The sequence below is a fragment of the Ictalurus furcatus genome, chromosome 2 (genome assembly GCF_023375685.1).
Source record: "Ictalurus furcatus strain D&B chromosome 2, Billie_1.0, whole genome shotgun sequence".
Classification (NCBI taxonomy): domain Eukaryota; kingdom Metazoa; phylum Chordata; class Actinopteri; order Siluriformes; family Ictaluridae; genus Ictalurus; species Ictalurus furcatus.
This window is the reverse complement of record NC_071256.1, coordinates 4320730-4333379: the sequence shown is the minus strand read 5'-3', so window position 1 is coordinate 4333379 and position 12650 is coordinate 4320730. Positions and strand designations below refer to the sequence as shown.

The 12650-nt window shown below is 43.2% G+C and overlaps 1 protein-coding gene across 2 annotated transcripts in view; it reads right to left on the bottom strand.

Moving 5' to 3' along the window:
• Positions 1-12427: 12427 nt before the first annotated feature.
• The window catches only part of map3k7 (mitogen-activated protein kinase kinase kinase 7), a 22671-nt gene continuing 22448 nt past the window's right edge, over positions 12428-12650 (bottom strand). For both annotated transcript variants that reach the window (XM_053643918.1, XM_053643927.1), the window contains one exon: positions 12428-12650. This exon is cut by the window's right edge and continues 478 nt beyond it. The gene's annotated coding sequence lies outside the window, so the exon portion shown is untranslated.

Sequence of the window (12650 nt, the reverse complement as noted above, 5' to 3'; positions counted from 1 at the left end):
ACACAAACAACAGGGAGAGTCACACAGGATGTGCAAGCACACGTACACGCACACACACACACACACACACACACACACACACACACGCAAACACAAAACAAGAGGTCAGATGTTCAGACACGGTCTCACTGAAAGTTGAAGGCGTTTGGAGCGCTTGTCTCCACGTGAAAATCGGCCAGTTTGACGTCGTTTCCTCACTTCGAATCCACGCTCGCGGCTTTTACGCCTGACAGGTTGTTATCTGACATTCTTCAAGGGAGGGCAAGTGTAGGCGGTTGTGGATGTGTAGGCAGCTCTGCATGCTTGCGTGTGTGTGCGTGTGTGTGTGTGTGTGCGTGTGTGTGGGTGTAGGTAGGCGGTAATTCAATTGATTTCATAGTTTTGGTTTTGGCACCCCAAACTGCGTCCTTCCTTTACCAAAATCAGCTAAAACAACAGATTAACAGATAGTCCTCCTGCATGGATGTGTGTGTGTGTGTGTGTGTGTGTGTGTGTACTGCTGCAAAGTTCGGGTGCCATCATTTATTTCTCACTACAGCATTGCCACTCAAGAGGGAGTGTGTGTGTGTGTGTGTGGTGCTGGTAGGAGTGCATCAGGTACTTTAGAAATAAGCATTATTTCACACGGCGCCGCTGAATTCTCGATTCTGATTGGCCGAAAAGGCGTTGATTGGTTTTCTATAACAGCAGCTCTGACACGACGTCCATCTTCAAGGTTTATACTAACGCTCTCGTCGTAATAGGTTATGGTTTCTGTGAGGAAATCTTGGCGCCCAACGATATAATAATAATAATAATAATAATAATAATAATAATAATAATAATAATAATAAATGTAGCTGAGTGCTACAGCAGGATTATAGGATGACTCTAGGGGGGATAAAGTGGGCCAAATGTATAAAATGTACACTTTTTTAATCCCGCGGTGAATCTCCTGTATACACTTTTTCACACAAGTGCCACTTACTTGGAAAAATCAAGCGCACACTGATGAATATTTCAGGATTTGTTGCATGAGAAAGCTCCGCTGTTGTGTTTAACTCGGCGTGTCGCCTCTTAGCTTTCACACACACACACACACACACACACACACAGTCACAGGTCTGTTTACTAGCAGACGGCCTGAGCGGGATTAGTGGGATGAATTCCTGCATACACGCTCTGTAATTAGCTTTGGAAAAGTGCAAATGTAAAGTAGGCACCGCGTGTGTGTGTGTGTGTGTGTGTGTGTGTGTGTGTGTGAGTGAGAGAGAGAAAATATGACAGCGGTGTAAAACAAACAAGGTGTGAAAGATGACTCATCGTTTTTTCGGAGCTGTCAGCCTCATCCGCTTTTCCTCCACGCCCACACACAGAGAGACGTTCAGTACACACACTTTCTCTCTTTCGCACACGTTCGGTCTTTCTGTTCACTTCTTTTATTTATCCTGCTCCTTTCACGTCTTTCTAGTCCATCCTTCCCTCTGCTCTGCACCGGGTTTTCATCATCTCAAGCCTCCCTTAATCTTCTACACTCGGGGTTTTGTTTTTTTTTGTTGTTGTTGTTGTTTTTGCGTGTTCATTCAAAAACCCCCCCCCCTGTCACTTGCTGGCTCATCCAATCAGCCGTCCTCTCACACCCTCGTGTCTGCTTTTCACCCCCGGTGTCTTGTCATAGACGATGAGATTCAAGAGGTCTCCTCTATTAAGTCCCAGTACATTGCTAGATTCAGGATTTCTTCAATGGATGTGTGCAAAGCCCCACTACTGTTTGCAGAGAAGCATCCTCATATCATGATGCTCCCACCACCATGCTTCATCGCGGGTGGGTTTGGTGTCCTTGGGATCCTACGCGCAACCTTTCTTTTTCCGAAAGGTTTCCCAGCGGAACATCACACCGCCTCCTTCTTTCCAGAGTGCACCCCGGTGCTACGTCTTCCCCCCCAGGTAAGCGACGTCCACACGATGTAAAAGAAAACGTCATTGATCTTCTTCTGTTGCTCCAGGGTCCAGTTCTGATGCTCACGTGCCCATTGTAGGTGGACAGGGGACAGCATGGGCACTCTGAGATGAATTTTTTCAGCATTTTGTGCTACGGTAGCGCTTCTGCGGGATCGGACCAGACGGGCTGGCCTCAGTGACGGGCTCGCTTCAACGAGCCTCGTGCGCACATGACCCCACTTTTATTAGGAACGAACCACCGCATACCGGGGACACGCCACTGTTTTAGAGACGCTCGGACCCGGTCGTCTAGACATAACACTTTGTCCCTCGTCAAAGTCGTTCAGATCGTTACGCTTGCCCATTTTTCCCGCTTCCAACACGTCAACTTTGAGAACTGACTGTTCACTCGCTGCCTAATAAACATACCCCACCCCTTAAAGAGGTGCCACTGTAACGAGCTAATCAATCCTACTCACGTCACCTGTCAGTGAGTTTTAATGTTATGGCTGAACGGTGTATTTCCCCCTCACTATATATATATATATATACACGAGTCATTTTGACCCGAGCAGTGTTGAAATCCCCTCTGCGGTGATATCCGTAACCTCCAGGGAGATGCAGACGTTTGCAGTGTAGATTTCTATTTCCAACAGCGCCCAAGAAAGCAGGTGGTGTGACATCATCAGCCACTTCACTAAAACTTGAGACTTTCACACTGAACTTCTTTCACGTATGACAAACATGGAAGGTAGCAGGTTGTCAGTGAGGTGTGCTCTCGCGCTCTCTCTCTCTCTCTCTCTCTCTCTCTCACACACACTCTCACCATACATGAAACACCTGAACATTTCACACAACGACACACGACGTCGAGGCTTTACACCACCCGAGAAACGGATTTAGTGATCAGTCTCAGAACAAAAACAAAAAGAAGAAATGTTTGCTCATTAGGGAATAGATGATGAATAAATGACATCATCTACACCCTGCGTTAACTTTCTGAACTGCTTCCACAGGAGAGGTTTCCACTCTTGCTGCAATGAAGAGCAACACCTCCGGTGGCACGAGCTCTTTGTCTTTCACAAGCTCTTTGTGCGCCGTATGTGTGTGTGTGTGAAGCCATTCATTCTCCAGTGCCTCAGCCGCATCCCAACAGCTGGCCGGGGATTCATCCTGATTAATGAAATAACAGATCTGGAACACGGAGTAATTTATAGGCCGATGTACAGATATTCTGACCCAAATTTTGCCCGTTGCTATAAAAAAAAAAAAAAAAAAAAAAAAAAAAAAAAAAAAAAAAAAAAAAATGCAACCACCACTAGCCTACTTGGAGGCAGTTGCCATGGTTACTGAGAGACTGAAAGAGAAGAGAGAAAGAGAAGAGGGAGGAAGAGAGGGAGGGAGGGAGGGAAGATGATCCTATGCAAATCTGCGAGTGAACTTTTCCTTTGTCTTGTCAAGAAAAGAAAGATGATGACAAGGCTCTCCACAAGTAGCCGGAAGCATGCCAAGGAGAACGGCTCTCCAGCCCGAGCGTCAGCGTGTGGAAACTAATAACACACACCCAAACAAGGCTGCGGTGTTGAAGCTGCGCTGCTTACACCGAGGTTGCATCACACTGATCAATATACCTTTGACGATTGCACCACAGTGTCCACGGAAAAAGCAACACCACGAAACGCATGTGGAATAAGGACGTTTAAGCCAAATTCCAGCGGTTCGAAATTAAAGCACAGGGCTCAGTTCTGATTGGCCAGAAGGTGTTGATTAATTATCCAAATCTAAACTCATTAAGCTAGCTCTGCTGCCAAGGAAAAGCTCCAGTGTGTTGCCTGGAAACCTAACTGACGGGTCTAAAAACGCGGTAGCTATTTTATTTCGCTCCGTTTCCATATGACCGCTTTCATGACTGCGAAAATATAAAAGACGCGAGTCTGCGAGGATTGTTGAATGAAAAAAAAATAAAAAAAATGTCGCTGGAACATATTTTATTCTGATGGTGTCGAGGATTGTCGTCTTGTGGAAGGATACAACTGAAGTGTAGGCGAGGTGTTTAAAACGAGGTTCCCGTTCAGAAAGCATGGGGGAAGGGGGAAGGGGGGAAGTGGGGGAAGGAGAGGGTAAACATGAGTACAGCTAAAAAAGGTCTCGTTTTGGAAAACAAACGAACATCAGTGCGAAAGGCCGCGCAAAACGATTCCGTGAGATTGTGATTTCACCAATTCAAGTAGTTTTCCACGAAAAAAAAAAGCACACGAAAAAAACCCCAGAAAAATTGCATCACAAATGGAGGCCATGGAGGAACTGCGACATGTCGAGTGAACAGGAAGTGTGGATGGATGGATGGATGGAAGTGTGTGTGGATGGAAGTGTGTGTGGATGGATGGATGGATGGAAGTGTGGATGGATGGATGGATGTAAGTGTGTGTGGATGGATGGATGGATGTAAGTGTGTGTGGATGTAAGTGTGTGTGGATGGATGGATGGATGTAAGTGTGTGTGGATGGAAGTGTGTGTGGATGGATGGAAGGAAGTGTGTGTGGATGGATGGATGGATGGAAGGAAGTGTGTGTGGATGGAAGTGTGTGTGGATGGATGGATGGATGGAAGTGTGGATGGATGGATGGATGTAAGTGTGTGTGGATGGAAGTGTGGATGGATGGATGGATGTAAGTGTGTGTGGATGTAAGTGTGTGTGGATGGATGGATGGATGTAAGTGTGTGTGGATGGAAGTGTGTGTGGATGGATGGAAGGAAGTGTGTGTGGATGGATGGATGGATGGAAGGAAGTGTGTGTGGATGGAAGTGTGTGTGGATGGATGGATGGATGGAAGGAAGTGTGTGTGGATGGAAGTGTGTGTGGATGGATGGATGGATGGAAGGAAGTGTGTGGATGGATGGATGGATGGAAGGAAGTGTGTGTGGATGGAAGTGTGTGTGGATGGATGGATGGATGGAAGGAAGTGTGTGTGGATGGATGGATGGATGGATGGAAGGAAGTGTGTGTGGATGGAAGTGTGGATGGATGGATGGACCTGTGTGTGGATGGATGGAAGGAAGTGTGTGTGGATGGATGGATGGATGGAAGGAAGTGTGTGTGGATGGAAGTGTGTGTGGATGGATGGATGGATGTAAGTGTGTGTGGATGTAAGTGTGTGTGGATGGAAGTGTGTGTGGATGGATGGATGGATGGAAGGAAGTGTGTGTGGATGGATGGATGGATGGATGGAAGTGTGTGTGGATGGAAGTGTGTGTGGATGGATGGATGGATGGAAGGAAGTGTGTGTGGATGGATGGATGGATGGAAGGAAGTGTGCGTGGATGGAAGTGTGGATGGATGGAAGTGTGTGTGGATGGATGGATGGATGTAAGTGTGTGTGGATGGAAGTGTGTGTGGATGGATGGATGGATGGAAGGAAGTGTGTGTGGATGGAAGTGTGGATGGATGGATGGATGGATGGATGTAAGTGTGTGTGGATGGACGGATGGATGGATGTAAGTGTGTGTGGATGGACGTGTGTGTGGATGGAAGTGTGTGTGGATGGATGGATGGATGTAAGTGTGTGTGGATGGAAGTGTGTGTGGATGGATGGATGGATGTAAGTGTGTGTGGATGGATGGATGGAAGGAAGTGTGTGTGGATGGAAGGATGGATGGATGGAAGGAAGTGTGTGTGGATGGAAGTGTGGATGGAAGGACGTGTGGATGGATAGATGGAGGTGTGGATGGAAGGAAGTGTGGATGGATGGATGGAAGTGTGGATGGAAGGATGGATGTGTGGATGGATGGATAGATAGATAGATAGATAGATCCATCTCTGAGGCACGGAGGAGTGCGTGGTGACGCGTCGTGGTGCCGGGAGTTGAGGTGAACGGTATTCTTTGAAGGAATGCTCTCGAGGTCGTCCTCCGAGGCAAAAGACACACCGCCTCTGTCGTCCCTGGTACAGGTGAAATCAGCATTCGTCTGTGACGTTCGTCTTGTACAGAAATATTTGGATTCTTTCACCAGCTGTCCACGCCGACGTCGTGCCAGCAGCTCTGGAAAGGTGTTTAGCACAGAAACAGACGTTCATGACTCTGACAACAGCTCTAGTGATATGTGTGCTGCTGGGTAAAAAGTGCAGCGTTTAATCTTCCATAATAAGGAGCACCTGTGTAGTGATCACCCTTCTCAATCAGAGTGCTGATGTTCCACACCTGCGCGGTCCAAGCTTGTGGGCCTCGAAAGAATACGCTGGGGTTTTTTTTTCCTAAATGAGAGCAAAACTAAAAATGTTGCATTTTTTTTGGGGTTTTTGTTCAGTGTATTAGCAACTATACAGACCACATTTTAAAAAGTCAACAAAAAACCCCCCAAATGTTTTATAATTCTACTACACTAGGATTTTTTTGTAACACGAGAACCTTTTATTTATTTATTCATTTATTTTTTAAAATACCAGTGCCCTGTGATGGATTGGCACCCTGTCCAGGGTGTACCCCACCGTGTGCCCCATGCTCCCTGGGAGAGGCTGCAGGTTCCCCGCGCCCCTGAAGGAAGGATAAGCGGTATAGAAGATGGATGGATGGATGGATGGATGTTTCTACCGTCTTGTCCCACATTTCCTCGCTCCATAAAACGGACTAAAAACTACATAAATATACACAGACCTATGCGTTACTATGTATTCCCGTACGAGTCACATGACGTTTTTAAACCCATTCAAATCTCTTAGGACCTCTTTAATTATTCCACTTCATCTTAAAGCAGCTTATAATGGTGCGTTTTGACCACGAGTCACACAATCTAGCCGTTCCTGCTTACCAAAACGTTTTTCTGCGTTCGACTACAGCTCGTAACTCGGAATTTTCGATCTCCAAGTTCCAAAAGCGCCCCTCCACTTCAGTTCGGAATTCCTACTCGGAAAGTCGAGGAACGTTTCCTCAACCCCGAGTTCAGAACGTAGCGTCATCCCACCATCGACAGTCTATAAAATATCCCGTCGCTGTTTGTAGAGTTTACTTTAGACTCGCAGACACAACAAAACGATGTCATATAGAGTTCCCGCTTCCGAGTTAAATGGAGTGCGTGTGTTCTTTTCGGCATTTAGAACCAACGGAAATTCCACGATAAGAGAAAGTGAAAAGAGTTGACCTCTTGGTTTTTGAAGGTCCCGTATGATGAATACACTCGTCTGGCACGCGATCATTTTTTTTTTTGTAAATTTAGTCAAATAAAAAAAAATTCAAGTGGAAATTATGTTGATTGTTCAAATGAAGCAATTCAAAAACCCCCAAAAATGTGTGTGTGTGTAGGGGGGGGGGATTAGTCACTCACTTGCAAGGAATTTCCAGCATGAGCCTTCAAAACATCTTATAAAAATAACACACTGTGGATTTCTAATTAGGGTTAGTGATCAAGTGAGTTCGAAGCATGTCTGCCCTGGGGGTGGAGTTTGCATGTTCTCCCTGTGCTTTAGGGTTTCCTCCCCCAGTTCAAAGACATGTGTTGTAGGATGATTAGCGTTTCCGAATTGCCCATAGCGTGTGAGCGCGTGTGTGATTGCGACCTAGGTTTGGTTGGCATGCCGTCCAGGGTGTCCCCTAGCTCGTGTCCCGAGGCCCCCGGGATAGGCTCCAGGCTTCCCCGCGACCCCGTGGAGGATAAGTGGTATAGAAAATGGATGGACGATTAGGTGGGAGGAGTCAATGAGTCGGTTAGGGGTGTCACACTAGCTTCAGGTTTAAGTGCATGCTGCAATAACCGCACAACCAATCGTCGACAAATCACGTGAAAACGAACCATCTTTACAAAACCACATGTGGAAAATGAATCATGTTCTTAAAAAAAAAACAAAAAAAAACAAAACAAAAAAAACTGAAAATAAATGAATCGTGAAAATAAATAAATAAATAAATAAATAAAATCACGACCAAAAAAAAAAAATGAATCGTGTTAAAAAATACTGAGAAAATAAAGTCCCATTCACTACACGTGGGGGAAAAAGTAACCTATGAAAATAAATAAGTTGTGATTTTTTTTTTTAAAATCACATAAAAATAAAGAAATTGGAAAAAAAAAAAATCGTGAAAAAATCCATGTGGAAAAAGATAGAGCATTGTGAAAAAAAAAAAAAAATCATGTGAAATTAAATGAATCATGTTTAAAAAAAAAAAAAAAAAATCATGTGGAAAATATTGTAAAAAGATCGGATAAAATTTTTTTAATGAGTGTAAAACAATAATAATTTAAAAAAAATATTTTTTTGTGGATTTGTGATTGTGGATTATGAAAATTCACGTGAAAATAAAATGACTCACGGGGAAAAGAAAAATCACGTCAGAATGAAAACTCGCTGCATGTGGAAATGGATGAACCATCAGATCTGACGTTCACACCTGTGTGTGTGTGTGTGTGTGTGTGTGTGTGTGTTCTTTTTATGGAACAATTTAGACTATTGTTTCTTACAAATTATTACAGCCTGGTATATTCCAGTCCAAACCTTCAGCATAACAGTATTTCATATCAACTCTCTCTCCCTCACACACACACACACACACACACACACACACACAGACACACACAACACCTCTTTTTAAAAGGGAAGGAGGTGGATTACGTCATGCTTCCATGAAAAAGGATTGATTTATAAAGAGTCAATGTGAAGGTGATGAGTATAGCTTAAAAATAGGACTGAGCAAACAAAACCCCCATCAGTCTAGCGTGAAAAACACTCACTCTCTCTCAATCACACACACACACACACACACACACACACACACACACACAGGGGTTTCCCCCAGTGAAAGGCTAATGTATTCTCCACCTCTATTCTTAAAGGTGGTGTACATTAGACATGCATTAAATGATGCAGTTTGCCCACAAGATGATTCATATGTACTCATATCCTAACACATAGACTAGTATTTAGTCTAGCTAAGAATGCCCCGGTTGTGTACCATTGAAAAATAAAACATGAAACATATATATATTTATCTGTTTTATATATATATATATATATATATATATATATATATATATATATATATATATATAGGAACTTTTGGATCAGATGTGCACTTCACACTGTATATTCTATACATCTTTTCCACAATAATGGCACTAAAAGAGCCTATTTAAATACGAAACATACAGCAAAACGATTCACTATGTTCGGACAAATGTTATATTTCCTCCTCATTAAAACGCCACGGGTCACATGATCTTATAAAACTTTCCTGATCGATCTGAATATTTTCCAAGATTACTGTAACTAGAGATCCTGAGTTTCAGCATGGTGCGAGTCTCTATCGCCCTCCAGTGGTGGCAGTAAACATTACACATCTGGCTGGGCTTTGCAGAGCTTCTCTTCTTGACTATGCATTTAAAAAAAAAAAAAAAAAAAAAAAAAAAAAAAAAAAAAAAACTGGGATTTTCTTAAACATGAACAAGATTTTATTGCATGGACTAAATTTGCACCGTGCAGCGAACATGACTGGGTCTGGGACATTTTATGACACAATAACACGATTTAATACCAAGTCTGATGTTTTTTTTTTTTTTTTTCTTTTCTTCCCCCGATCAAAGCCTGTTTCTTAAAGAATGTAGCAATAATTAGATGAACAAGTGAAAATTCCTACTATTTCGGCTTAGAGTTGAGCGGAGCAGTTATACGGCGGCTTCGGAAAGTATCGCGGCCTTCAGTTTCTGCATCGACGATCTGAAGAACTTCACTGCAGTCCGTCTTTACCAAAATCAACTGATTAAACATTATGTAGAAAAGCACACAGATCAGCCCTAACAGAACATGTAGGTCCACCGAAAACAGCTCTGACCCGTCGAGGCCCGGACTCCACGAGACCTCTGAAGGTGTGCTGGGGTATCTGGCACCAAGACGTTAAGAAGCAGATCCTTTAAGTCCTCGAAGCTGCGAGGTGGACCCTCCATGGATGGGACTTGTTCCCCATTAGGGTATTCCTGCTTCCAACACATCAACTTTGAGAACTGACAGCTCACTTGCCGAATAATAAATACATCCCACCCTTGATAGGTGCCACTTTAATGAGAGAATCAATGTTATTCACGTCACCCATCAATGGTATTAATGTTAAGACTGATCGGTTCCTTCAATTTACAGTGCACGTCAGACTAATAACCAAGCCACGGAAGTCGACCAGATCGTGTCCTTCCAAGTCCAAGGACGTCGATCACATTGCGTCAAGGCTATAAAACCACTTCTAAAGCTCTGAATGTTCTCAGGAATGCAATGGGGCTGATTTATTGCGCAATTCGAAGAAGTCAGACAAAGAACCCAATGGCCAATCTAACAGAGCTTCAGAAGAACCTCCTTCGCAGAGATGGAAGAACCTGCCGGAACACCAATCTCAGAAATACTCCAATCAGGCCTTTATGGTAGAGTGGCTAGGCTGAAGGCACCTCTGAGTTCAAGGTGCTTAAAGGACTCTGAGAACATGAGGATAAAGATACTTTAGTCTAAACTTCTAGCACTACCTCTGGGGAAAACAAGTACTGCTTATAAAATCTGTGGTGAAGCATGGTGGTGGCGGTATCACGCTATGGGGATGCTTCCCAGCAGATAAATGCAGAGAGGTTGTCGAAGAAAACCTGCTCCGGATTTGAAACAATCTAAAACTTAATTCCAACACGACGACCTGACGCGTACAGCTATGAAAGCGCTGGAGTAAATTCTGGACAAGTCTCTGAAGGTCCTTGAGTGGCCTAGCCAAAATGTTAGCTCAACTTCAATACTGATCAATTCTTTGGGTGCGAGTCAAGTAAAACTTAGTAGAAAGGAACGAAAAACGCACTCGCACGGGTGTTTTAGAAGATTTGAATGGAAGTAGGCTACGTAGTAGGATTAGAGTGCGTCTAGGGCCTAAAGTTGGGCGTTTACAATACGAGTGAGCGTGAGAAGTTCTGCCAGGAAGAATGGGAGAAACTGCCCAGATCCAGGTGTGCAAAGCTCGTAGTGACTCGTGCGAGAACACCTGCGACTGCCGCCAAACGTCCTTCTACGAAAGTACTGAAAAATGGGATCGGACACTTGGTCTAAACGAGAGATTTCAACACGTTCAGAACCCAGAGTCGGTGGAAAGATATTCTTCAAAAAAAATCTACGTAAACATCAAAAAAAAAAAAAAAGAAAAAAAATCTCCAAAACGTATTCACGTGAGACAGAGACAATGAAGCTTGCACAATGTCCACCTGTCTGTTTTATTTCAATATGCGATACTCCTCTGTGCAATCCCGCTCCCCATAGCTTAAGAAATCAGACGTCTTATGTACAGCGCACAGTACAGACACGTCATACAAATGCAACTCGAGAAAGAAAAGTAGGTACAGAAAAAAAAATATATAGAACACGTGGAAAAGGGGGGGGGGGTAAAAAAAAAAAAAAAAAAAAGACGACGAATGACGATTGTGAATTATTTTCCGTGCTCAGAAACTTTGTGAGTGAAACGCTAACTTGTGTCATCGTGAACAAGGTGACTGTGCAAAAAAAATAAAATAAATAAGATAAAAGACGGGACAAAATTCAGACAGAAGGACGACAAGAGACGTCACCTGCTTTGAATGGACATGCTCTTTACTTAAAATACGACGAAGGGGAAACTCTCGCGCGGATGAAACGTGACTGACGGCCGAATGAAATGGAATCGCGAGCGACGGACACGACGGTCAGTGATTTCTGCAGCATACCGACTACACACCTTCAACCAGATTAAAAAAATAAAACAAGAATAAGAATAAGAATAATAATAATAATCCGGCTCACGTTAGCTTCCTGATTCCACTTCTTTGCATAAAAGGAAAAAAGAAAAAAAAGAAAAAAAGAAAATCCACTCGCGCACACCAATAGGTTATACTGTTAATTACACTTAACGAGTCCGCCACAAGTAACTGCAAGCGATTAAACCTCTAAGGCAACATGTGAACTAAGAATAATAAAAAAAATAAACAAAAATAATAATTAAAAAAAAAAAAAGGGGATCAGGCAGGAGTGAGCCTGTGTGATTCTACAGCTTCTACTCCATCGACACCTGTGTGCAAGTCACCGTACGTCAGCGGATGATAAATAAAGAGGAAAGGGAAAAAGAAAAAAAAAAAAAAAAAAGGAACTCTTCAAGGTAATCTTGATTAGCTGGCTTGGCATCACGATAACGTAGCCTATACTGCTGAGCCGGGTTAATCTGGCTTTACGGCTAATGAACAAAACAAAGCTGTTTAAAATATTGCATCTTTTTTTTTTTTCTTTGTTTTTTTTTTTTTTTAGGCTCCCTTATTTCGTCACAGGCGCCGGGTTCAAAGTACAACGTGCAAGGCATACGCAAAATACATCCCCCTCGTAACGTTAAAAATGCCTTTAGCAAGAAATATCATAAAAGATACATAGTTTTTGCATAAGGTTAAACATAAAAATAAGATATGAACTAAGATTATATATATATATATATATATATATATATATATATATATATATATATATATATATAAACACAATAAAATCAGTTTAGAATCCATGTAACTTAAAACTGCTTTGTGTTCACATTCTTAAGGATGGACAGCCAGCAAAGTGGCGTCGCCCGATCCTCCAGGGGAATTGTGGGATTGGTGAGGAAGGGCAAATTCGAACACCGACGTCCCTGCGAACCGATGGGATTTAACACAGACGGGGTCCTTCCCTAAGGCCCCGAATCTGCACACTTCACGAAACTGAACACTTTGGC